Consider the following 25,360-nt stretch of genomic DNA (forward strand, 5'->3'; position numbering starts at 1 on the left):
TGTTTATTGGCTACTTCCTGTGTGCAGGCACTGTGTTAAATGCTTGACACATATCATCTCATTTGATCTGCACCATTACCAGTGACAATTCTTATCACCCCCATTTTACAGATGAGAAAACTGAGGCTAAGACAGTACGTCTTCGGAAAGCTAGGATGGGCACTATCAGAGAGGAAAAATAATTTTCCTTCTACCCTCTTACATTCTTGGCTGAGACACCCTTATTTAAAAAAAAAAAGACAGACTAACAGGAGAAAAACAAACAGATGTTTAACAACATGTGTATACCTTTTGTATACATGGGAGACACCCAGGAAAACTTGCCAAAATGGCCCCAGCCACCACCTTAAATCTGTTTTTTATTATAGAGGTATCTCAGCCAAGAACTTAGAAGGTGTGAAAAGTTGACCTAACAGAGCCAGAGCTGCCATTCCAGAGGAACGGCATGTCTTACTCCTTGAACCTTTGAAAAGTGTAAACTGGGCAAAATAACCTTTGGATTGGGCCAGAGGAACATTGTCTTACAAATAACTGTTTGTAAAACTAACAGGAAAACAGACCGCCTGACCACAAGGACTGTTGATTGTGGACACTCTTTCTGCAGATGAAATCAGTAATCAGCCAGGTACAACTAAAGAATAACTCAACTTGTTAGCACCAACAGAAATGTCTTTCCTCTATTCATGCAATCATTTCCCTTCCTTTTCTCATAAAAACCCCTTGTCCTCACCCTGTAATCAGGACACGACTTGGGTTTCCTGCCTGAATCTGTGCCCTGGGATTGCAATTCTGTGCTCTTAAATAAACACTTGTTGCCTCTCACTCCGACTTTTTATTTTTAGGTTAAAAAGCATGAAGATAAAATGACTTTTCCTCCCCTATACTCTCTTAGTGGAGTTTGCACACACTTCCTTAACCCGCAATCTTCTCCCATAGATTTGCTAGGCTTTCGGTGCTCACTGCTTATGTTTTGTCATAAACACCATCTCCTTAGAGAAGCTATACTCATGACCCTGTTTAAAACTACCCTCCCCCCACTTCCAAATTATTTCAGGCCACAGATTATTTGCTTTAGCCTATCTTCAAAGAAAGAAACAAACAAAATGCAACCTTCTGCCCACCACCTCAGATGTACAATTTCAATGTACACTCTGATGGCAGGAGCTGCACTGTCCTATCCCTGGCGTATGTCACACGTCACCAGCCAATCAAACATCTGTTGAATAAGTGAATTAAAAAAACTCAGAGTGGTGGGGATGCTGAGGGCATGCCAGCACCCTGCCTGCCCCCTTACAGCAGGGAGAACCAGAGCTGGGAAGTGCCATGTTCAAATTCATGAAACCATGAACCCTTTCCACATGACAGGAGTGAAGCCAGAGGACTCCATGCAATACCTGAGTTAAACCTGACAGCTACCCTGTGAGGAAATCTCAGCTGGAAGCACAGGTAGAATTCAGGTCCCCCATTCCCTCAGCAGGGAGGGCCCTCACCTCTTCCAAGCTGCCTGAAGACAAAAGACACCATTTGCAGTCTCCAACAGACAGAGTGAACAGTTAAAAGAAAAAAAAAGTGAATTATCCATGAAAGCCCTCCAGCCTCACTAACTTCCTAACTTGGTTATACTAATATCAAAGGCTTAAACCACTTAAGTGTCTTAACTGGACTAACCGGTTTGGAAGCTTTCTTTTTTTCTCTCCCAGTTTCATGAGAACCGTAGACAACTCAAATGCAGAAAGAACACTTCTGCATTGAGAAAGTAATAATTAATAATAATAATAATAATAGTACGTTGTCATCCTATGATGGGACAAACACACTGGGCTCACACAGCCCTCTATTTTTCAGTTCAGAGTGACAAGGACAAAAATTGAGAACGATTCTTTATAGCAAAACAAGGGTTTTAAAGTGCTGGATATTAAGGAAGAAAACTATTCTTGGGGGTTTAGTTTGATGGAAAACATTGGGGGCTAACCAAATAAACATATTTTATAGTTTAAAAATATAAACCCAGTACATCCAAAAGGAGTCATCTGTTTATTTGTAGAAACTATGAAGCACTTTGAGTTACTGAACACATGCAACCTTCCGGCTAAATAATGGTGAGCAAAACAGACACGAGCTCTCATGTGGCTTCTGATTCAATGAGGGAAGCAGGGATTAAACAAGGAAAGATCACAAATGGGTATGAAATATTCCTTTGTGTAAAGCATGAAGAGAAACAGCAGGGTTCTGAGAGAGAAAATAATGGAAAGGATGAGGAAAATGGGGAAACTAACTTTAGAATGGGAGGTGAAGTGATGCTTTTCTGAGATGGGCATTTTCACAGAGACCAGAAGCCCTTTCCTGGTTCATGCAGGGGAAGCCCAGATGGAGCTAAAAGATGGGTAACTCAGAACTAAGGCGGGAAGAAGCCAGTGAGGGAGAGGAGGGGATCAGAGACCCAGTGGCTAAGAAGGGGATGGGGCATGAGGACACCCTCAGGCTTCTCCTAGGCTAGAGTAGGAGAGAAAAGTCCCCGAGCCCATGAAGATGTGGGTGTCACAAGCTGAGTGCTGTCCTCAACTCCTCACCCATGGGCCCCCTTTCCCTCAGAAGGCCAAGGGAGCCAGAGATAAAGACCTGGCAGTGCCCCCTTCTGGACTGAAGTGTCAGCTCACAATGATGCTCCCACAATAAGCGTCCCATCTTCTCCAATGTGAAAGACCTGATGTCTGAGTCATATAACTTAGCTGTTAAGTTTAAACATTAAATGGATACTGACCAGGAGTCAATATTTTATTCAGATCCTATTTTACCATTTTATACTTTTAAAAAAAAAGATACTATGTTTTATTTGTTGTCAATTGTTTCTTCTTTTAGATTTCAATGGCCAAAATAATTCTCAAAGGATTCATGTCAGATCTAAATCACACTTCAAGAAATCCCCCTCCATTTCCCTTTTAAACAACCCTCCCTCTGGGTCATAATTAAACGTGATCAAAGTCTTTAGATTTAACACAAAAAAAAGGGAGACTACAGATTCCAGAAATAGTTGATAAATTAAGTGGTGGTGTGAAAGCACAATTCTTTTTAAAAATTTCAGAGGGAACAACCTTGAAGATAAATGAAAACTAGGAAGCTGTATGCTCCCTGAAGGCAGGGTCCATGTCTTAAGTGGCTCGTATCCCAGCACTTCTGCCTGTTAAATAATGAAAGACTAAAAGGCTTAATGGATTAATGATGTTTGCTAAAAGTGAACCAGATTTTCAAGTGAGATAATATATCTTAAAGAAATACCTTGAAATAATAATAAAGAACCCCATGGGCAGTATCATTATTCTATTTCTATTTTTAGTAAAGACTAAATGACAGAACAACAAAGTAGCTCTCATGAGGCTGGTTGGAGAAACATTGGCAAAGGCATACATCTGTGGTTACCAGTAATCAAATAACTTAAAATATTATCATTGAATAATGGCAATTGTTTTTAATTTTTTAATTTTTAACCTATCTCCGAAAATAGCACCAGGAAAAAAACCATTGTGACTTCAGTCAAGATATCGCATTCTTTTTTAAAAAAAACTATTATTTTATCCAAACAATAGCACTAAAAAATAACTGATTTGTGGTCCAACATGTATGAGGACACCCTAATGGAGAAATCTCAGTTCAGAATAAGGAAAAAGCTTAAGAAAGTGTAGTCAATATGAAACAGAAATCCACAATCCAAGGGTTGGGGGAGGAAAGAGACAGCATCCAAGAAATGAAAGCCTAAAAAGGAAAAGGCTGAGAATGTCTTTAATTGAGGAAAACCATCAGCATGAGGATGTTTTAGGATTTTGTGAAATAACAAACATTAAGATAAAATGAAATGGCACAAAGAAAGAAATTAAGGGACATGCTCAACATAAAAATGAAACAGTTTAGAGGTAAAATTTAAGCTCTGCTGCTTGCTGGCTGGGTTTAAGCATTCTGAACTTCTGTTTGCATTTTTTTGTTTTTCTTTATTCCCTTCTGTGAAATGGGAATGAAAGTATCCCTATTCGGGGTTTCTCATTGGTTAAATAAGTGAATATTTATCAGGCACAGTGCTAAATTGTGAATTGCTCAGTAAATAGTAACATAAAAAAGTAGAGCCATGGTGACTTTTCAAAAGGAAACTAGAGACTTGAGAATATATAAAAAATTGTTTACCATGTCCCAGGTAAGAACAAGCAGAACCATCTAGGCCAATGACCAGGCTGAGGAGACAAAATCTGATGTTATTATCCTAAGAGCACACCAACACCGACAGCATCCGCAATTCTCCATAAGGACCACAATTCTAAGAAATCAAAATTGAACTTTCTGCCATCTGTATCTACACATGTGGAAATGGTTTAATAGATAACTTTGACAGGTTCTCACCTATGGAGATAGATTTTGAAAAAAGAACTTGTGTTCAGGATTCGCTATTACTGTTAAAAGGGGAAAGAAATCTTTTTGGGAGAAAAAAAAACTCAAAAATATCTATGTCAACCAAAATCTGTCATTTCCCATCTATTCGTTGAAATCAGTATTACCATCAACAGGACTCACAACAGAATTATGATTTAGGAGGGGATGTATGTTTTCCAGATTCATATACACAGTAATCTTCCTTCAAAAAACTGAAAAGCCCAGTCAATGCAAATTTAATCAGCTACTGTCAATATCCCCAAATTGCCCACAGCCTGATGGTGGTGGTGGTGGTGGTGGTGGGGGATATGAAGCTAATAACAGCCACAAAGTATTTTCTATTTTGTAGTGCTGAAGGACCCTTTTCATCCTTCCCCTTATCTCCTAGGGAAGTTTACAAACTTCTCAGACACTCAAGTCCCTAATTTGTAAAATAGGAATAATAATAGCACTTCCCTTATAGGATTTTTAGAGGATGAAATGAGTTAATACTTTTAAAGTGCTAAGAACAGTGCTTGGCACAGAGAAAACACTCATTGCATGTTTACTGTTATCATTACTATATTTGATGATTTGAGAGAACAAATCAGAGAAGTCATGCCTGTTTCTAACTGTGTATTGTGATTTTTCCCTTCCAATAAGACCTGTAATTCTGGAAAGTGGCATAAATATTCTTTCCGTTTATTGAGAAGAAACAATGAGAGGACTAAATGTGGCCTTAAGACCTGAAAAGAGACATATTAATAAAATTCTTGCAAACATAACTGATGATATTTAAAGACAGAGGAAAAATCATGAATTTTCTACCAGAGAGAGTTGCTTCACCCAAAGATTCCAGGTTTTAGTTTTGATTTGTTTGTTCATTTGTTTTGGTGGCGGTGGGAATGGCAGGTGGAAAGGAAATCACTAGACTGCTCCTCTTAAATGACCATTTTGGACCCATTAACTTCTCATCCATAAAGTTCACAGGTTAACACGTTTAAATCCAGCCTTCATCCAATCTGAAGACCCGATCTCTTATCCACCTGCCCTCCACTGAAAAGGGGCAGCATCATGGAGAAAGGGTCTTAAAGAATTAAATGGATGGTTACTGCTGGGAGAAAATAAAGCAAAGTAGACTTTCTGGAGAATATGGAAGAATGCACCATGACCGTGGTCTGAAGCGCTCAAGTTACATGTTGGCCACCTGTTTAAATGGGACAGGTAAAGGCCCACGTGCTCCCAGTGAACACCTGCGCAGATCACTCTAAGACTGTTCAACAGACGCTCACTGAGCAGTCCACCTGTGGTACATGCAGGTAAATCACTGGGCAAAATGTTTTCCCAGGTGACCCCTGTGCTCAGCTAGGCAGGTCGGATCTCCATGCACGCACAGCCAATATGGCTTCCTGAGTCACACTGGTTATGACAGATTAGGGGGAAAAAGGGCCAAAACTCTTGCTTCAGAAGTTCTTAGAAATGCCTGGCTTTTTTCTCTTTCCTAGCTTGGGATGCTCAGCTACTTCTTCAAATACTCCAGTAGGGTCAAAATGAATTATTCTTTTCTTTCACTTACCCTAACCAAATATGGTCCCCAAACAACATTAACCAGCATGGCTTTGACCCTAGGCAAAGGCTTATGCTACTGACATAAAGATGAATCATCTCAGGCCTTTCTTCAAAGCACTTAAACTATAAACTGTCTGTACTGGTATCGATTATGTCATTCTAGTGGCTCTTAAGAGATATTAATAACACACTGATGAAACGTACTTATTTGGTTAATTAACAACATTTCTACTGAAATAAACACTTAATGACTTCAACAGCCCAAATCTCATGAGACCAAGATGCAGTGGCTCACAACACAATGGGTGGAATGATGCGAGCTGTTCTGTCCAATATGTTCCTGTGTCCATTTTCAGAAGGGCATATATTCCTAAATGGGTCTGTTTATTTTTTAAACAATGTATTAATATCAAAATGGTTGACATGTTTACCGTGGCCTATTACATTTTAGTATTAATTTCAAAAAAATTAAATCCACAAATGCTCATACGTGCACACAGTTTTTATAAGCAGTCACAATCTATGTTTCAACATTTGTAAATTAATGCAAGTAGTTTAATCATGATCGATCGATGCCAGGGAGTCTCTCTCCCTTTCCCCCCATCTTCCTTCACTGCCCCCACCTGGAGGAGTAGTTCATTGTTTCCTGTGTATCAGACGCTGTGCAAAACATTCTATCTGCAAAATCTCATCTGACTCTTACAACAGTTCTACTTCATGGGCACTTTCTCTGTATCCCAGAGCTGTCTGACCACACAGCCGTCCTTGCCCTTAAACACACATTACATTAGGATTCAGGAAAAGTTCCAAAAACACTGTATTGTATAATGGAAATTTGCTAAGAGAGAAGTTGAATATTCCCCTAAAAGATAAAATAAAAACTAAAAAATAAGGTAAATATATGAGGTAATGAATGCCCTCATTAACTTGATGGAGGGAAATCCTTTCACATGATTTTCAAATCATCACATTATATGTGCTAAATACCTTACAATGGTGTCAATTAAAACTCAATAAAGCTGAAAAAAGAAAAAAAAGGTTCAATATGACGTTTTTGGCAGGGAGTAGGGTAGCAACTCAAATAAATACTCTTAGGGTATGCCTCTTAAGAACAAAACACTTTTGGGCTGGCTTAATGTAGGTCGTAACTTGTATCAACTACCTTTTTCTGCCCCTTACGATAGATCCAAAGAACACAGATACCCATAACACAGTTCTTCCAGAAACGAACGCTAGGATCAAGTAGCACTAAAATCAGAGTGTCATCCCTTTGGCTTACTTACCTTCTCAATTGTCACACCAAAGGAGAGTGTTCAACAGTGTCACTGAGAAGCTTTTCCATGGATCTGGAGATAACTGGCTCAATTGCTCTCTGGAACATACCCTTATAGGACATTACTAAGCTAGTTCAGATTCACCTCGCAATGCTCTGGTTTTCTTCCTTCTGGTGTATTGCAAGTACTTCCAGGGCAGGGTTGGGCTACTCTGCTTTGCAACACCCACAGCGCGTCCTGTATGTCAGAGATACTCCACAACATCTTTGGGAGATAAATACACAAAATAAGAAGGAAGGGGAACCCCATTTTCCCTCCCCCTCTAATAGCTGAATACGCCCTGACAATCAACAAGCAGGAGAGATGCCAAAGGTGCATGACCCTTATCAGCAGTTTGGTCATGAAGACTTTCTTACCTAGGGAAGAAGCTATGTGACAGTCTTGTGTCACACAATCCTCTCTGCTCCAGCCTCTCCTTGAGAAGCAGATCAATTCAAAGGAAGCCTCAGAAGGATGTCATTTGGAAAACACATGATTGCCACAATGGCTATTGGTTAATTGTGAGGAACCAAGTCAAGATAGCTAGCATGTCTGGATTTAATAGAAACCAGACTTTCCATGAACTTCACATGAGACCACGCAGCCAGCCTTTCTCCCTAGATCATTCCAGACTTTGGTGCTGTGTCTGCTGCTAACAGTCCTCCTCCATCACAAGTCAGCATTCTCTGGAAGCGGGGAGCATGCTAAATGTCTGGGAGAAATGATTATAACTCACATCCATCTACATAGTGTTTTGTAATGCCAATTTCAGAATCCAACTTTGTGCTCCCAACCCCAAATTCCCATTTTATTCTAACAACATTCCACCAAATGTAGCATCACGCGGTTAACAACGTTGACCAATTTCAATGTACAATTGATCTCTTGAGCATCTAACTCTGCCCTTCCCTACCTTCTCATTCCAGCTTAGTTATGTACTGCCCCAGGCCTACAATAAAGCTATCTCATCTCCTTGTGGGCAATCCCTATCCTCTCTTGCTCCAAAGTTATTTTTGTAAAGCATCGTTTTGAACAGGTTCACATTCATGCTGTAGTATTACAAGATGAGTGCCAGTACAAGAAGTAGGGATTTCAAACCACTTTGCAATCCAGTCCAATCTAAATACAGACTCTCGGAGCTTCTCTACCCATCTTCTACACCTTTTTACAGAAGTCCAGGTACACTGACTCCAGCACTGTCCCATGAACAACACAGAGAAACTCCCATTCCAGGACCTTGGTGATTGCTGTTTCCTGGATCTAGAACATACTTTCCCCAGATACCCCACTTCGTTTAGATTTTTGCCCAAAGGCCACCTCATCAAACCACCCCATAAAAATAGAGTAAACCTCATCATTCTCCATGTCAGTCAGCTTTTGTTTTCTGTGCAGCCCTTCTCATTACTTGATGGTTCATCATGTAGCGGTTTGCTTGTGTGTTTATTGTCCGCCACTCCTACCAGTATTAGCTCCATAAAAGCTAGGGCTGTGTCTATCTTGCTTGTTTTCATATGTCCCGTGTTTGGCACATGGTAGGTGCTCTGTAAATATTTGTATAATTAATTAATGAGCTAGATATAAGGCAATGTGTTTGGTCCTAAGGGAGACATAAAAACAAGCATGGCGTTGATGGACTTAAGAACATTTCTGCAACAGAAGACAATCATATAACCAGTTAATCAGATATATTATATCCCGGTCCTGATTTGTCGTCCCAATTTCCATGCCCCTTGAGTAGGTTCCTGCACTTTGCCACTTATCAAAGGGGTCTTTTATCCTCTCCTTGCAATGTAAACTCCTGCAATGTCGGGATAGTATTCTACTTGACTTTATATCCTTGGTACTCAGATGGCATTGGCATGACATGCAAATCATACTGAATCAATGAAAGACTATACAAATTCCTGTGGACGTACAAAGTCAGGGCAGACCACCTCTGAGGATAATATTCAAACTCTCATATAGTAAGAAACAACAGAAGGTTTTGAAGGAAAAAGCCATAAGAATTGATCTGTTTTATAGAAACCTGGCTAGACCAAAGTTGTAAGAACTCTCTGCCTCCTGTAACAGTGAAGGATAAACTAATTTGACACTTTGTTTTGTCAGGTATGATCATGAAATATGACAAAAATTTAGACAAGACTAGAAAATTATATGACAAGCACACATTAGCTAATATCCAGTTTGTCAACTCATACTACGCTATCGTTCCTTCAGATTTCTTTTCTAAAGAGCCTAAGTACTGTAGATATCCCTGAAAATAAGACCTAGCCAGACCATCAGCTCCAATGCATCTTTTGGAGCAAAAATTAATATAAGACCCGATCTTATACTATATTATGTTAGATAAGACAGGGTCTTATTATGGTAAAATAAGACTGGGTCTTATATTAATTTTTGCTCCAAAAGATGCATTAGAGCTGATGGTCCGGCTAGGTCTTATTTTTGGGGAAACATGGTAAACATATTCAAGTATGGAAATCTAAACTCTCAGTATCAAATCAACTAAGGTGCGTATTTCCTTGTAAGATTAAAATCCCCTGCCATCAAAACTCGAACTCCTTGTTATCTGAAAATCAATAATCAATATATTATTGGTGTCTCTTGCTATTTAAATTCTCACTATGCAAATGTACTTGGTTTCCGAGTTAGAGCGTAAGGCATTTATGTAGTTGATGGTTAATACACGTTTGCTGAAAATAGTGATTTTCCTAGGAGGAACAGTTGACTTGGGTCCTCTCACTCAGCTAGAGCTGCATCAACAGTGTCTGTTCTATTTGCAAGATAGTGGAGCCATCATTTTGAAATAAACGATACTCCTCCATTCCCAAGGCTGCTGCCTGCTGATACACAGCATCAGGAAGACATATGTTTATACTTGTTTCTGTAGTGGTGATGGCTTATGTCAAGCCTTCCACCCCACCTTGCCCTGCCTACCTTGGAACTGACAGCATTTATTTTTTAAAAAGACAGCTGTAGCTGGAAGCCATGCCAATAACCAGCTGTTAGAGATATGATAAAGTACGCCAAGAGGCACCCACCCATTGGGTAGCTGTACAGAGAGGCTAGATGACGGACTGGACTTCCCAGGCTCTCCCAGGTGGTGTGGAAGAGCCAGAAATGAATACTGAGTGCACAAATACAATATTATTTACTATGGTTACCATGCTGTACAGAGCTCCTGAACGTATTCATCCTGCATAACTGAAACTTTGTACCCTTTGAACAACATCTCTCCATTTTCCCTACCCTCTGGTCCCTGGTAACCACCATGCTATTCTCTGATTCCATGAGAGTGGTTTTTTCAGATTCCACATATAAGTGAAATCATATAGTATTTGTCCTTCTGTATCTGGCTTCTTTCACTTAGCATGATGTTTTCCTGGTTCATCCATGTTGTTGCAAGTGACAGGATTTCCTTCTTTTTATGTCTGAATAATATTCCATTCTATATGTATGACACATTTTCTTTATCTACTCATCTGTTAATGGGCAGTTCACTTGATCCCGTCTCTTGTCTATTGTGAATAACGCTGCAAAGAATGTGGGAGTGCAGACATCTCTTTTAGATCCTGATTTCATTTCCTTTGAATATATGCCCAGAAGTGGAACTGCTAGATCATGTAGTAGCTCTATTTTTTTTCAGAAACCTCCATATTGTTTTCCACGACTGTACATTCCCATCAATAGTATACAAGTTGTTCCTTTTCTCCACGTCTTTCCCAACACTTATCTCTTGTCTTTTCGATCATATCCATTCTAATAGGTGTCAGATGATACCTCATTGTTGTGGTTTCGGTATTCATTTCATTGATGACAGTAATGTTGAACATTTTTTTCATAACCCTGTTGGCCACTTGCATGCCTTCCTTTGTGAAAAGACTATTCAGGTCCTTTGCCTGTTTTTTAATCAGGTTATTTGTTTACTTGCTCTTGAATTCCTTATATATTTGGGATATTAATAACCACTTACCAGATGCACAGTTTGTAAATATTTCCTTTCATTCCATAAGTTGTCTCTTCATTTTGTTTATTGTTTCCTTTGCTGTGCAGATGCTTTTTAGCTTGATGCAATTCCATTTGTCTATTTTTGCTGTTGTTGCCTGCGCTTTTGGGGTTATATCCAAAAATTCATTGCTCAGACCATTATCAAGAAGCATTTTTCCTAGATTCTCTTCTAGTAGTTTTACAATTTCCAGTCTTAAGTTTAAGTCTTTAATTCACTCAGCTTAGCTGTTGTAAAGGTATTTTCATGCATGGGTGGTTGTTCGAATTGAGGTTTCTATGAGGGAACAAGCACCAGAAGCTTCTACTCTACCATCTTGCTGACATCACTCCCCCTTAGTAGGTTTTGTTGTTTCATTCTATGTTAACATTTTTGCCATGTATGAATTTGAACCCAGTATTGTCATTTCATCCAATTTTTCAAGAGAAACTCAGAAATTCTGTTTTGTATATATAACTACTGGGCATCAGCTAAGGAGTGGTGTCTCCTAAAGATATGGCATATGCTCTCCAATTCAATTCAATCCAATGCAATGCTCCCCACTCCCAGCATTGCATCCCAATGTGGTGCCTGTGGACATTTGGCTTTGTGACTGCTGCCCTAATTCAACCCTATATTTGATTCACTGCTTGTATAAAAGTCCTGTTTTATTATCAGAGACATTTCTTTTTTCCTTCTTTTCTATCAGCTAGATCAGCTAGCACAGTGCCAGCTCCACAAATGTAACCATTGACAAAAAAGTATCTGGTTATGAATGAAGAGTCTATATTGAGCAAAGGGAAAAGAATTGGGATTTTGAGTCTGGATTTAGATTCAAATTCTGACTCCACCTCTTAAAATCTTCGCAACCACGAACCATGTGTATTACTCCTCTTAGCCTTAGTTGCCTCATCTGTAAAATGAGAACAACATAGAATTCTATTTTTTTAGCATTGTTTGGGGTTCTATCAGGTAATGCCTGAAAAGCACACTGCTTGGTGACAAACATTCATTAAGAGATCAATAAATGGTCAGTGTCTGCATGATGCAGGTTGAATAAACACTGCTTTCTTAGAAAGTCAGAACAGAAGCTTCGTTTATTTACCTTGTAGAGTCTTTGAGTTTGCAAATACTTGGTGCTTTCATGCAGAAACTTATTACAGAAGCCTACAAATGGATAAACATTTCTGCTCTGTGAACTAAACTTGCCTTCTGTAGCATCCAAATTACTACACCAAACAGATGCAGGGGATGGAGGAGGGGAGCCTGGGGGCAGAAATAGCAAAGAACCATTTGCATTAAATTAAACTAATACCCTCCATCCAGATTCAGCTTCAGAAGGACATAAATAAGATAGCATGTCAGGCAAACACATATGCTGTTAACTCGTTAACATATAACAGAGGGATTAATTGAATATGTGTGGTGATTTCCAAGTTTTTCCTCAGGCGCTCATAGTTTCCTTGGCTTATCCAACTGTCATGCAAGTGCTCTTCCTGTTACAAGCACAGTGTGGCAGGAAGACAAGAAGTGGTTTTCTTGCCAAATGTTGGGTCACTTCCATCTGATGTCAATAGTTACATATTAGTCTGTCATGGGTCATGGATCAGTTTACAAAGTTATTCAAAATGTCAGATGGCTCAGGCCACACTTGCCCTAGGATAAATTAGATTTCAAATCGAGCATGTGTAGGCTTCCAGATTACTAATAAAAATGGACAACGAGGTGCCTGGAAGTAATCTCAAAACGCACTATTCAAGTGTGTACACACGAAAACCGTTCTATCATAACTCCGCTGCTCATGCTTCCTACACTGACTGCAATTTACTCCGTAGCCCACTCTTTTATTTAAATGTAAAGCTTTTACAGTGAATTGCTTTCCCTATCATGTCTCTTTAATCAGAGATCACAGGCTACATATCAGTGGTTTTACGGTGATCACATCAAGAAAATCAGCAACAGGATGTCGAGCTCTTTAACTTCTGCCAACAAATGAGTTTTGTTTGTTTCTCCAGCCCTGGCTGAGATAACATGTGGACTGGGATTACAGCTCGTATCTTACATGTGTCCATCAACAACCAAGAGTGTGAGTATCGCTGTACCTTTGCTATCCAGTAGTTTATTTGCCTGATGACGGCTGCCCTCATTGGGCTGCTGCGAACTCACCTCCACAGCTTGAGTGAGAAAGCCGGCTCTGGTATTCTCTCTGGCTCTGTCTCCACCACCATACCCCCACCCCCCATCCCCACCCTTTATTAACTTCCTAAGCAGGAGGCAGGCCTCTGCTCTTCTTTGGACTTGCCAAACCTGTTTGGGGCTTTCTCCAACAGGAACACTGTAAACCCCAAGCTCTCTGTAAGGCTAGATTCACCTTCTGAGAAAGTTCTTCTAATTAAAAACACCCCTCCTAACTAACATCATGACTGTGGGCTGCATTGTGGTCACACCACAGACGGGTTCAAGTTCCGGCTCGGATACTTGTTAAGACTTGTGACCTTGGTTGAGTGACTTGATCCTTTGTGCCTCAGTTTCCTGAGGATAAATGAAAGATAGAGGCTTACCATGAACATTAAAGGCATTAATACATGTAAACCACTTAGAATAGCATCTGACACACAGTGAGTGTCTAGCTGGTCTATTTCGTTTGCTGCTTCAACACCTGGAAGTATTTTGTTGCTCTACTGACTGGTTGGTTATCTTTTCTCACTAGCATGTGGGGTAGCAGAGAGGAACGACCTTGTGTGTTCTCATCCCATTTTTTATCCCTAAGTTCCCAGCTCCAAGAGCAGTTTATGATGCACAACAGATTCTGAATAAGTATTTGTTGATTGAATGAATGACCTCCCAACAATGCTTTCGTGACAAGATAGCAGCTATTAATGCAGCTGCCATCAGTCAACTAAGTAGTCATTAGGTAGAGAACCAGGGATGCGATTCAATAAAAATGAAAACAAGAGTATCCCAAACTTTGCATTATCTAGTTCCACAAAATGTATATAAAATTACAGCCTCTATGAAGAGTCTGGTTTTGTTACTCTTTCGGGGGGAAGATGGGGGGTTCTGGAAAACTCCCCATATTGCAGCATGTGACTGTCAGATTAATTCATTCAATAAATATTATTTAAAATGAGCTAGGCAGTGATCAAGGCCCTGGGGATAAGGGATGAAAGAGTTCTGGCCCTTGTGCCTCAGGGTGCTTAGATTATGACCAGGGAAACCAACCAGCTAAGCAGATATTGCAAGAAAGCCCCCTTCTGTCCCACTCCCTATGCTCCTAAGGAGCTTGGGAGATCACTGAAGGGGAACCTAACAAATTCTTAGAAAGGCTTCTTAGAAGAGGGAATATCTAAGCTTAGTCTTTAATGAGGCTAGGGTCAGCCAGGTGAACAAGGCAGGTAGGGGTGGGGGTAGGGGGGATCCAGGTGAGGGAGCAAAGGTGAAAGAGAAAGAGTGGCTCAGTTGCCTGCAGCTATTTGATTTGTCAAGCATAGAATGGTTATGTGCACTGGCATGCATAGGCTTTTGAGAGTAGAAAGTGGCAGATTTTTAAAAGCCCTAAATACTAAGAAGGTAATGTGTGCTCACATGTAATTCCAAATAAAAATATCCTTAGTAAAAGTTGCATTTAGCTGACATGGAAGTAACCAGAATTTTACAACTTGCAAAGACAAAACAAAAAAAATCCCATTATGTTCATTAAAGCTAAGGACTTGGAGCTTTGTCCTGAGAAAAATGGAGAGTCAACAGGAATTTCATCCTGAGGAGAGTTAATGTGGTTGCAATGGGGAGGATAGATTGAAAGGAAGACAAGAGACCAAGAAATCCATCAGAGGTTATTGCATTGGTTTCTGCAAGAGAAAATGGCACTGGAAACCAAACAATGATGGTAAAGACAGAGTAAACAAATTAGGAGAAAAAAACAAGAAAAGATGAATGTAGAATTACAAGGGTTTAATTATTGGGAATGGGTAGATAAGGTAGGTCTTCAGATCTCTTTTGTAGGCATCTGGGTAGACTGAAGAAGAAAAGAGCCTTTGGTTTCACTTTTTTGTCAACTATAAAGAATCACCCAGCCCTGCTGCTTCCTACAGACACCCCCTTCAACCCATCAAATTTGTACTGTCCAATATGATAGCTACCAGCCACATGTGGTTATTTATATTTAAATGTAATTCATAAAATGAAATAAAATTAAAAGTGCAGTTCCTTAGTCACACTAGCCACATTCCAAGTGCTCATTAGTCACATGCTGCTAGCAGCTACCATATTGGACCGTGCAGAAAGCTGTATTTGATGCACCACTCCACTGTCCTTCCATCAACTTTAACCAACAAATTGTCCATGATTGCACACATTTATATTTTGTTTTCCTTTTTAAACTAAAGGATGTCAAGCTACTTCTAAAGACAGGAATCTTTGTCTACCTACAAACATAAATTAAATACCATGGCACACATGCGTGTGGAACAGAAATGAGGCAGGATTAGAAACCAGCCTTTCATGATTTCTTAGCCTTAGACAAGAGTAAAAGTGGCTTGCTGCAAACAAACTGGAATCCAGCAATGTCAAATAACAAGTGATTATTTCAGTGTTCCTGATAAAGTAACAACGGCCAGGGGAAGGGGGAGGAGTCAACAATAAGGTTCTATCAATCTCCCTTTTAATACCTACAAAGAGCCTTATGAACAACCTATAGTCTGCTGGGGTTAAAAATAACGGGAATTATAATATCTGAAAACAATAACAAAGACTACAACATCTGTATTTGGTTTCAAGTTGAACAGAAAGAAAAGATATTATATTCTTCATGCAGGGGGGGCAGGCAAAGGAACTCAGGAGTTCATTTCAGATCAGCTGATATCTCACTTTCAGTGTTTCCAGAGAGCCTCACAATGGGACCCATCCACATCATGAGAGAAAATGGCTTGGTGATTTGACAAAGGCTCTTGCTGCAGACTTTTCTAAAACCTTTCGAAGGCCCACGAACCCCAAACAAGCAGTGGCTGGCCTCAGCATGCACTGTACCACTTGCTAAGCAGCCCAAAGCCTGACACAAGCGGTGACCAGTCTCAGCTTGCATTGTAAACCATCAGGAGGCCCCAAACCTGGCATAAGCTGCAGAGTGTTGGCTTGGTACGTAGCTTCAACTAAGTGACCACAAGCCAGGCACAAGTGGCAGCTGGCCTCAGTTCATATCATGGTCCCCAACCACATACTAGTGGAAGCTGGCCTCAGTTCACAGCATAGCCTCCCCCAAGCACCTCCACGCCCATCAAAAGTGACAACCAACTGCAGATCATGTGGTAGCCCCACGCCAGGCACAAGTGGTGGCTGAACTTGGCCTAAATTGGACAACCTCCTAAGAAGCTCCAGAATTAACATGCCTGTGGCTGACTTCAGGCCACACCAGAGCACCACCCAATCAACTCCACAAATGAAATACACAAAGGGGGGTACTCATCTGCCACTAGAGTTCTACTAAAGTAACTCATGCTCTTGTGAGGGCAGCCTCCACACAACATCTCACCCACTGTGGTCATGGCCAGCCCTCACAGCTAGTCAGCCTGAGGCTCAATCCCAAACTCTGACATGCCAACAGCAGCAAAGGCTCAACTACAACAAGAGGACACACACAATGCACACAAGGAATACACCTGGAGCACTCAGCTCAGCTGAACAAGGAGATTATGCCACTGCCCCTGGGCCTCACAGGACACCTACTACATAAGGCCACTCTGCCAAAATCGGAAGACATAGCAGATCTACACAATACATAAAAATGAACACAGGGAGTCAGCCATAACGAGGAGACAAAGAACATGACCCAAATGAAAGAATAAGACATAACTACAGAAAAAGAACTAAACAAAATGGAGATGAGCAATCTAAAGATACAGAGTTCAAAACACTGGTAATAAGGATGCTCACTGAACTCAGAGGAAGAATAGATGAACTCAGTGAGAACTTCCACAAGGAGATATAACACATAAAAAAGAACCAGTCAGAAATGAAGAATATAATAACTGAAATGAAGAATACATTTGAGGGACTCAACAGTAGATTACATGAAGCAGAGGACTGAATCAGCAATCTGGAAGACAAGGTAGTGGAAAACACCCATTGGAACAGCAAAAAGAAAAAACAAGATTAAAAAAATGAGGATAGCTCAAGGGACCTCTGGGAGAACATCAAGTATACCTACATTTCCATCATACCGTGTTTCCCTGAAAATAAGACCTAACTGGACCATCAGCTCTAATGAGTCTTTTGGAGCAAAAATTAATATAAGACCTGGTATTATATTATATTATATTATATTATATTATATTATATTACATTAGATTAGATCCGGTATTATATGGTATGATATATGATATGATATGATATGATATTAGACAGGGTCTTATATTAGTTTTTTGCTCCAAAAGACACATTAGAGCTGATGGTGCGGCTAGGTCTTATTTTCAGGGAAACATGGTAGGGGTACCAGAAGAAGAGAGAGAGAGCAGGGACTGAAAAACTGTTTGAAGAAATAAAGACTGAAAACTTCCCTAACCTGGTAAAGGAAATAGATATAAAAGTCCAGGAAGCACAGAGAGTCCCAAACAAGATGAACCCAAGGAGGCCCACAGCAAGACTTATCGTTATTAAAATGCCAAATGTCAGAGACAAAAAGAGAATCTTAAAAGTAGCAAGAGAAAAGCAGTTAAGCATAGGAGAGATCCCATAAGACTGTCAGCTGATTTCTCAATAGAATTTTGCAGGCCAGCAGGGATTGACATGAAATATACAAAGTGATGAAAAGCAAAGACCTACAACCAAGATTATTCTACCCATCAAGGACATCATTTAGAATTGAAAGAGGCATAAAGAGTTTAGCAGACAAGAAAAAGCTATAGGAGTTCATCACCATTAAAACAGTATTCTAACAAATGGTAAAGGGACTTCTTTAAGTAGAAAAGATCAAAACTACGAATAAGAAAATACAGAAAACAAAAAAATTCTCACCGACAAAGGCAAACAATAAAAGCAGTGGATCAATCAACTATAAAGCTAAAGATTAAAAGGCAAAAGTAGAAATATCATGTGTATTTACAACAATAAATTAAATAATACACACAAACCCACCCACACAAAAGAAGTAAAAAAAATGACCAAAATATAAACATAAAAGGGGAAGGTAAAAATTGTAATGATTTTAGGATGTGTTCAAACTTAACTGACCATCAATCAACGTAAAATAGACTGCTATAAACATTAGTTTGGTACATATGAAGCCCATGGTAATCATAAACCAAAAATCTATAAGAGATGTACAAGAAATAAAGAAAAAGAAACCCAAATGCAATGCTATAGAAAGTCATCAACATACAAGAATAAGAAAGGAACAGAGAAGAACTATAAAAGCAATTAGTAAATAATTAATAAAATGGCCATAAATACATATCTATCAATAATAACTTTAAATGTAAATGGGTTAACTGTTCCAATCAAAAGATATAGAGTGGCTGAATGGAGAAGAAAACAATACCTGTACATATACTGCCTGCAAGAGACCTACTTCAGATCAAGACACAAATAGACTGAAAGTAAAGGGATGGAAAAAGATATTTCATAAAAAATGGAAATGGAAAAAAAAAGCTGGGGTAGCAATACTTATATCAGAGAAAATAGACTTTAAAACAAGGGATGTAACAAGAGACAAAAGGCATTTCATAATGATAAAACCACACTGAGATATTACCTCACACCTGTCAGAATGGCCATCATCAATATCTCAACAAGTTAGCGAGAATGTGAAGAAAAAGGAACTCTCGTGCACTGTTGGTGGGATTGTAAATTGGTGCAGCCATGATGGAAAACAGTTTGGAGAGTCTTCAAACAATTAAAACTGACCTACCATATGACCTAGCAATTCCACTTCTCTATATTTATCTAAAGAAATCCAAAACACAAATTCAAAAATATATATGTTCCCCTATGTTCATTGCAGCATTATTTACAATAGTAAAGGTATGGAAGCAACTTAAGTGTCCATCAATAGACAAATAGGTAAAGAAATGGTACATAGATACAATGGAATGTTATTCAGCCATAAAAAAATAAAATGAAATCTTGGCATTTGTGAAAACATGAATGGATCTAGAGGATATTAATGCTAAGTGAAATAGAGAAAGACAAATACCACATGATTTCACTTGTTTGTGGAATCGAAAAAGTAAAATAAATGAACAGGCGAAACAGAAACGAACTCATAAATACAGAGAACAAACTGAGGGTTGCCAGATGGGAGGATGGGTAGAAAAAGTGACAAAGATTAAGTAGTACAAATTGCCAGGTATAAAAATAGTCATGGAGAAGTGAAGTACAGGGACTATAGTCAATAACAAACATTGTGATATCTATGCATGTTGTCAGGTGGGTACTAGACTTATCTGGGTGATTGCTTCACAAATTATATAAAAGTCTAATCACTATGTTATATACCTGAAACTAATATTGTATGTCAATTTTAATTGAAGAAAAAAATGTTTTAAATAAAATGAAAGGGCTCCCAGTGACTATCTGGTCGCCATAGAGGTGAACGTGGATGTCCAAAGGAGGGTGTAGCTTGTGTGAGGTCATACAGTGGCCATACTCTGCCTAGAACCCAATGTGCAGCCTTCCCAGGTGAGTCCCAATTCAGCACAGTCTCTCCTGTACTGTGGGCTTAATGCAGGGGTCTCAAAATGAAAGGCTGTCTGGGGCTGTGCAGTTCACCCAAAATGGGGAGCCCAGCAGCTTTGAGCCAGCAGGGGTTCAGCAGCTTGCACTAAGATCACGCACAGCCCACTGGACAATGTTCTAAACCCTGAACTGTCATAAAAATCAGTCTAAAAACAACATCTCCAATGGTCCAGGCCTGTTACGATCCAGCAGTCTCTGATGTGACTCTCACTCCAGGTCCATTCTTCCAGCAACCTCTGACGAATGTCCTGGCTCTGAACCCTGCATGTAGCCCAACGGGATTATTGCTGCTGAGATATTTGATTCAGGTTAACAGGGCTTCACATGATTAATGATGATTTTGTTTGGTTTTTCAAGACCATCAACTTCATGATAAAGGTTTGTCTCCCCAGAATCCTTTCAACGTGCTATCACTGTATATTAAAATACAACCTTAGCAGCCATTTCAGTGGAGTGGGGTTGGGGAGATACTGCTCTTGCTTTGAAAAGATTTTCTCCTTCGTAAATAGAGCCCTGTACATTTCAGTGTTTGTTTATACGCTCTTCATTGTTTCGTATGTGGAGACAGCCCACAATCATAGAGCAGGCAAGGAGTTAGTTAAACCTCACTTTAAATCCTAGTCACTAAGCTCCTTTCTTCAGGTCATTTAACCTCTCTGAAATTCAGTAGTCTTATCTAAAAAATAAAAAAATGAAAGTTTTATTTGGGGGCTGACATGAGAATTAGATATTTTTCCAATAGCTGGTAAATAGAAAAATGGTAGTCATTAGTGTTATTTTAAGAAGAATGTTTTGGGAGAAAGCACATAACATAAGCATTAGAAATTTGTGTCAAAAGGAAGTGATCAGTATTTTAAAATTCCTTAACAAACAGAAAGAAGGAGAAAAAATAGACCTATCAGAGATTAACATAAATTGCATTTAATTTACCTTGTGAATAAGAATAAAATAATGTTTCCCTATGATCAAAGAGACAAGACATAAATGTTGGTGAGGATGTGGTGGAAAGGGAACCCTGATGTACTGTTGGTGGGATTGCAAATTGGTGCAGCCATTATGGAAAACAGTAGGGAAATTCCTTAAGAAATTAAAATACAATTACCATATGATGCAGTGTAAATATCCACTCTGGGTATTTATTCAAAGAAAATGAAAACACTAATTTGAAAAGATATCTGAACCCCCATGTTCACTGAAGTATTACATGGAAACAACCTATATGTCCATCGATGGATAAACCAATGAAGACATGGTACATACATACAATAGAGTATTATTCAGCCATAAAAAAGAAGGAAAGGAACACTGGCCGTTTGTGACAACATGAATGGACCTTGACGGCATTATGTTACGTGAAATAATTCAAACACAGAAAGACAAATATTATATTGTTGAATCTAAAAAAAAAATAAACTAACAAGAAAAAAAAAATCAAGCTCATAGATACAGAAAACAGATTGGTGGTTGCCAGAGGCAGGGGGTGGGGGGTAGACAAAACGGGTGAAGGAGATCAAAATGCATACATTTCCAGTTATAAAATAAATAAGCCATGGCAATGTCATGTACAGCATGGTGACTATAGTTAATAATATTGTATTGCATATTTTGAAAATTGCTAAGAGTAAATCTTAAAAGTCCTCTCATTAAAAGAAAAAATTTTAACTACGCATGGTGACAGAAGCAAACCAGACTTACTGTGGTGATCATTATGCAATACACAAATATTCAATCATTATGTTGTACACCTGAAACACAATGCTATATGTCAATTATACCTCAATTAAAAAAAAAATTCTACTGCTAAAAAAAATAATAATGTTCTCACCCAAAGTGTGACTTACAAAACAATTTTCAAGGAAACATGTAGCATAAAAAACAGGGAGTTCTTAGACTTTTTAAATTCTTGGGCCTGGAAATAAAAACTGTAGCTGATTAATATTAACATAGGATTTCCTCCTTTATTCCCAAAACTACCATCTTTTATCAACATCATAAAATCAAAAATAGGACATTTTGTCACCAATAGGTGACAAAAAACAGGTACAGACAGTATGTGTTTATGTGTGTATGTACACAGACAGACATTTTAATAAGTAAATGCAAATTTATTTCTTATTCTTCTCTTCATCAAAAATCAATGTCAAAAAGAATGCGTTTGTCTTCTGGGAATAAATAACATAATAGAGATCTCTGGCTTATGGGTCCAAACACACAAAAGTGCAGCCACTGCCTTGGAAAGCTGGTAATCCAAGGCAGCATGTTGTGGAATCATCTGGAGAGCCTGAGATGAATGTCACTGCACAGACCACACACCAGCATAGACTGATTCATCAAATCTGGGATGGTCCTTTACCAACTGTGCTTTAATAAGGTCCACACGTGAACCAATTGCATCCTCCTAACACTTAGGTGTGCAGCAAAGCTGTAAGGTAACGTGATCATCTGCAGCTAAGTTACAAACACTTGTGTGTGTCTGGGCTCTCCACGTGCAGAAAATCATAAGCAGATGAAGCTATGTCTACCTGTTGCTAGTGAGAATGTGGGTAATCCTTCCTCCTCAGCAGAGTTTCATAGCAATTTTATTACTGGTCAAGGAGTTCTGAGGAAATAAGAGAGAAAGCCACGATTCCAGAGATCAAAGGGAAGCTCGCGAAATCTACCCTTGGAGAAACGAGAAACCATACATCTCCTTTCTGACTTGATTATCAGTTAGTGAATGCGCTTTGAGATTGGGTTTGAAAGTGGGTGAGGAGCGTGTTCGGTCGAGAAAGCCAAAGTTCTCTGAAAGCCCAATCAGGCCCCTGGGGTTTGGCCCCTGCCCACTTCTGCGGCCTCACCGAGGCTGCCCTCCAACTGCCCATCCAGTGCGGTTCCAGCATGGGGGTCTCACTGGTTCCTTCAGCCAGCAATGCTTCCCCCTCCTACAGAACATGGACCCAAGCCAATCCCTCTACCTAGGATGCTCTGAGTTAAGGTGTCTTTCCATGACTTCTCAGCTTAATCACCATTTTCTTCATGGCTGCCTCCTCGTAACCCCCCTCCACCAAGCATGCCTTCATTGCACATACACCTTTCTTCCGAAGCATTTCCTAAAGCTGTAATTGCATGTCTCTAGGATTCTTTAATGGATATATCCATTCCAACCATGCTATAAGCTATAAATTCCACAAGGGTGGGAACACACCTTTTAAAAGGCAATCATTCCATCTCTAGCACCTGACCTGTCCAGCAGCCCTGATATCGAGTACAAGTTTAAAACAAATAATAATAAAAGGATGGAAAGGACAATGGAAAACAGGACTTGGAGAAACCTGAATTGGAAAAGCCTTTAGGCATTTTTAGATCCACTCTAGAGAAATGTGGTTGATAGGACTTCTATGATTATTCCAATGCAGTTACTACACGGACCAGTGTGAGCAGTAGTACTTTCTAACAGTTATGAAGCACTTTCCACTATGAGCTGGGCAGGGTGCCAAGCTGCTTAATTTCATTTAGTTCTCCTAACAGCCCTCTAGAGTCGGAAAAATACTATTAATATCTTGTCGATGAGGAAACCGAGCCTCCAAAAAAGTTAAGCAACTTGCCGAGGGCCACCCAGCTCGTATGGAAAAGCCAGAATGTTCATTAGCCATTTGACTACCAAACTCAATCTCAAGACCACAACCATCTATATATAACTCTCCACCACACTCTGCCTGAGTCTTACATAGAATCAAAGAATTTTTCATCTCTAGACATTCCAATTGGGTAAATAAAGCTATTGCCACTTGATAGCAAAGGAAGTCAAGAGGTTAATCGACTTACTGTGTTTGCCATAAAGGGAAATTTGAAATATCAGCAGAAAAAGAAATATATCAATATGGCTTCAAACTGCTGCAAATTAAAAACAGATCACAGCCTCTCTACAAAAATATGACTACATTTCAGCATAAAGTCATTTAAAAATAACTATTTCCAGACGCCATATGGGTTATGTACCAGTTTCACATGATTAGTATAATTTTTGAAGGAAGTTGTTATCAGAACCACAAGGTTGAAAAATCATTTTAGACCAAAACCGCAGGAAATATTCAAAGGTAAAAATCTTAATGAAAAAACAAATGTTGAAGGTAAGACAATTGGTCAAGAGAAAACCTACAAAGAGCAAGTTCTAAATTCCAGCTCACAGGGGAAATCTAGATTCCAAGAAAGCTTATGAGAAACAGGGATTGGTTTATTTTGTAAACCAAAGTCACAGACCAGGTGAATTCCTACAACATTATTGCTTTCAGGGAGTTGCACATTAAACAATATCCCGGTTTTGTACACTAAACATGTGTCAATCTGCATTGCTTTTTAAGATACTCATATTATGCCAAATCTAATATATTATTACAAATAAAGAAGAAAAAATAGTTTTAGGATCTATTCTAGACGTGGGAAAGAAGGAAAATCAACCATACCGAAAGGAGGAACTTTACACATGTATTTATTTTTATATAAGTGAAATACACAGGAAAAGAGGGGGGCGGGATTCTCATTTTTCCAACTTTCCTAAGTAAAAATATAAGAGGATGTCAGACTTCGCAAATGCTAGTGTATTAATTAATGGCTATTATATTAATACATCACATTAACTTTTCTTCCCTGTAATCACTTTCATCATCACCCAGCAGATATTACATTAAAAAAACACATGGTAAGGGGGGAGGGGGTTGGTAGAAGAGGGAAAAGGGGATCAAATAGATGGTGATGGAGGGAGAACTGACTCTGGGTGGTAAACACACAATGTGATATATAGATGATGGATTATAGAAGTGTACACTTGAAACCTATGTAATTTTACTAACCAATACCACCCCAATAAATTAAACAAACAAACTCATGATGACCTCCATTTTGAAGAGTGCCATTCTGTTAAACAGCTAATGGATTCATCTTGACTAGACAGCAGACCTTGCAGAATTTGGAGTTATTAGCATACTGATGTTAATCTATTCCAAAGAACTGGATAAACTTGCCACTCTACAGAGCATGAGAGAAAAACAGGGTTTATGAAAAGATTCCCAGGAAATTCTGATGTTGAAGGCAGAGGTGGTTACACCCTGGTAACACAGAGGTATGCTTTGTTTTGTCCACATAGAGCTGCTTACAAAAATATTGAGTAAGTCATCTACATTAAGCACAGGAAGATTTCACGTACTCTCCAGATGTATGGCTTGTCTGGGAAACTCAGAGAAGCTGGTGACAGTGGGCCTCATTCCTGAGACACTGGAGGTGACGAGCAGCTTCCCTATTAAGATGAGGACCCTGCCCCTATATGCCACAGACCCCTCTTCGCCTTCCTATACGCATCAGATTGCTTTATTTCCTCACATATCCCACCTGGCCC

The 25,360-nt window shown here is 39.3% G+C and overlaps 1 protein-coding gene across 1 annotated transcript in view; it reads right to left on the reverse strand.

Annotated features, from left to right (window-relative positions):
* Window positions 1-25,360, reverse strand: part of ADAMTS18 (ADAM metallopeptidase with thrombospondin type 1 motif 18) — a gene marked incomplete at its 5' end in the record, with an annotated part of 123,628 nt that overhangs the window by 66,066 nt on the left and 32,202 nt on the right. The gene's annotated exons all lie outside the window — the stretch shown is intronic.

The sequence above is a fragment of the Rhinolophus hipposideros genome, assembly GCF_964194185.1.
Source record: "Rhinolophus hipposideros genome assembly, chromosome: 21".
Classification (NCBI taxonomy): Eukaryota; Metazoa; Chordata; class Mammalia; order Chiroptera; family Rhinolophidae; genus Rhinolophus; species Rhinolophus hipposideros.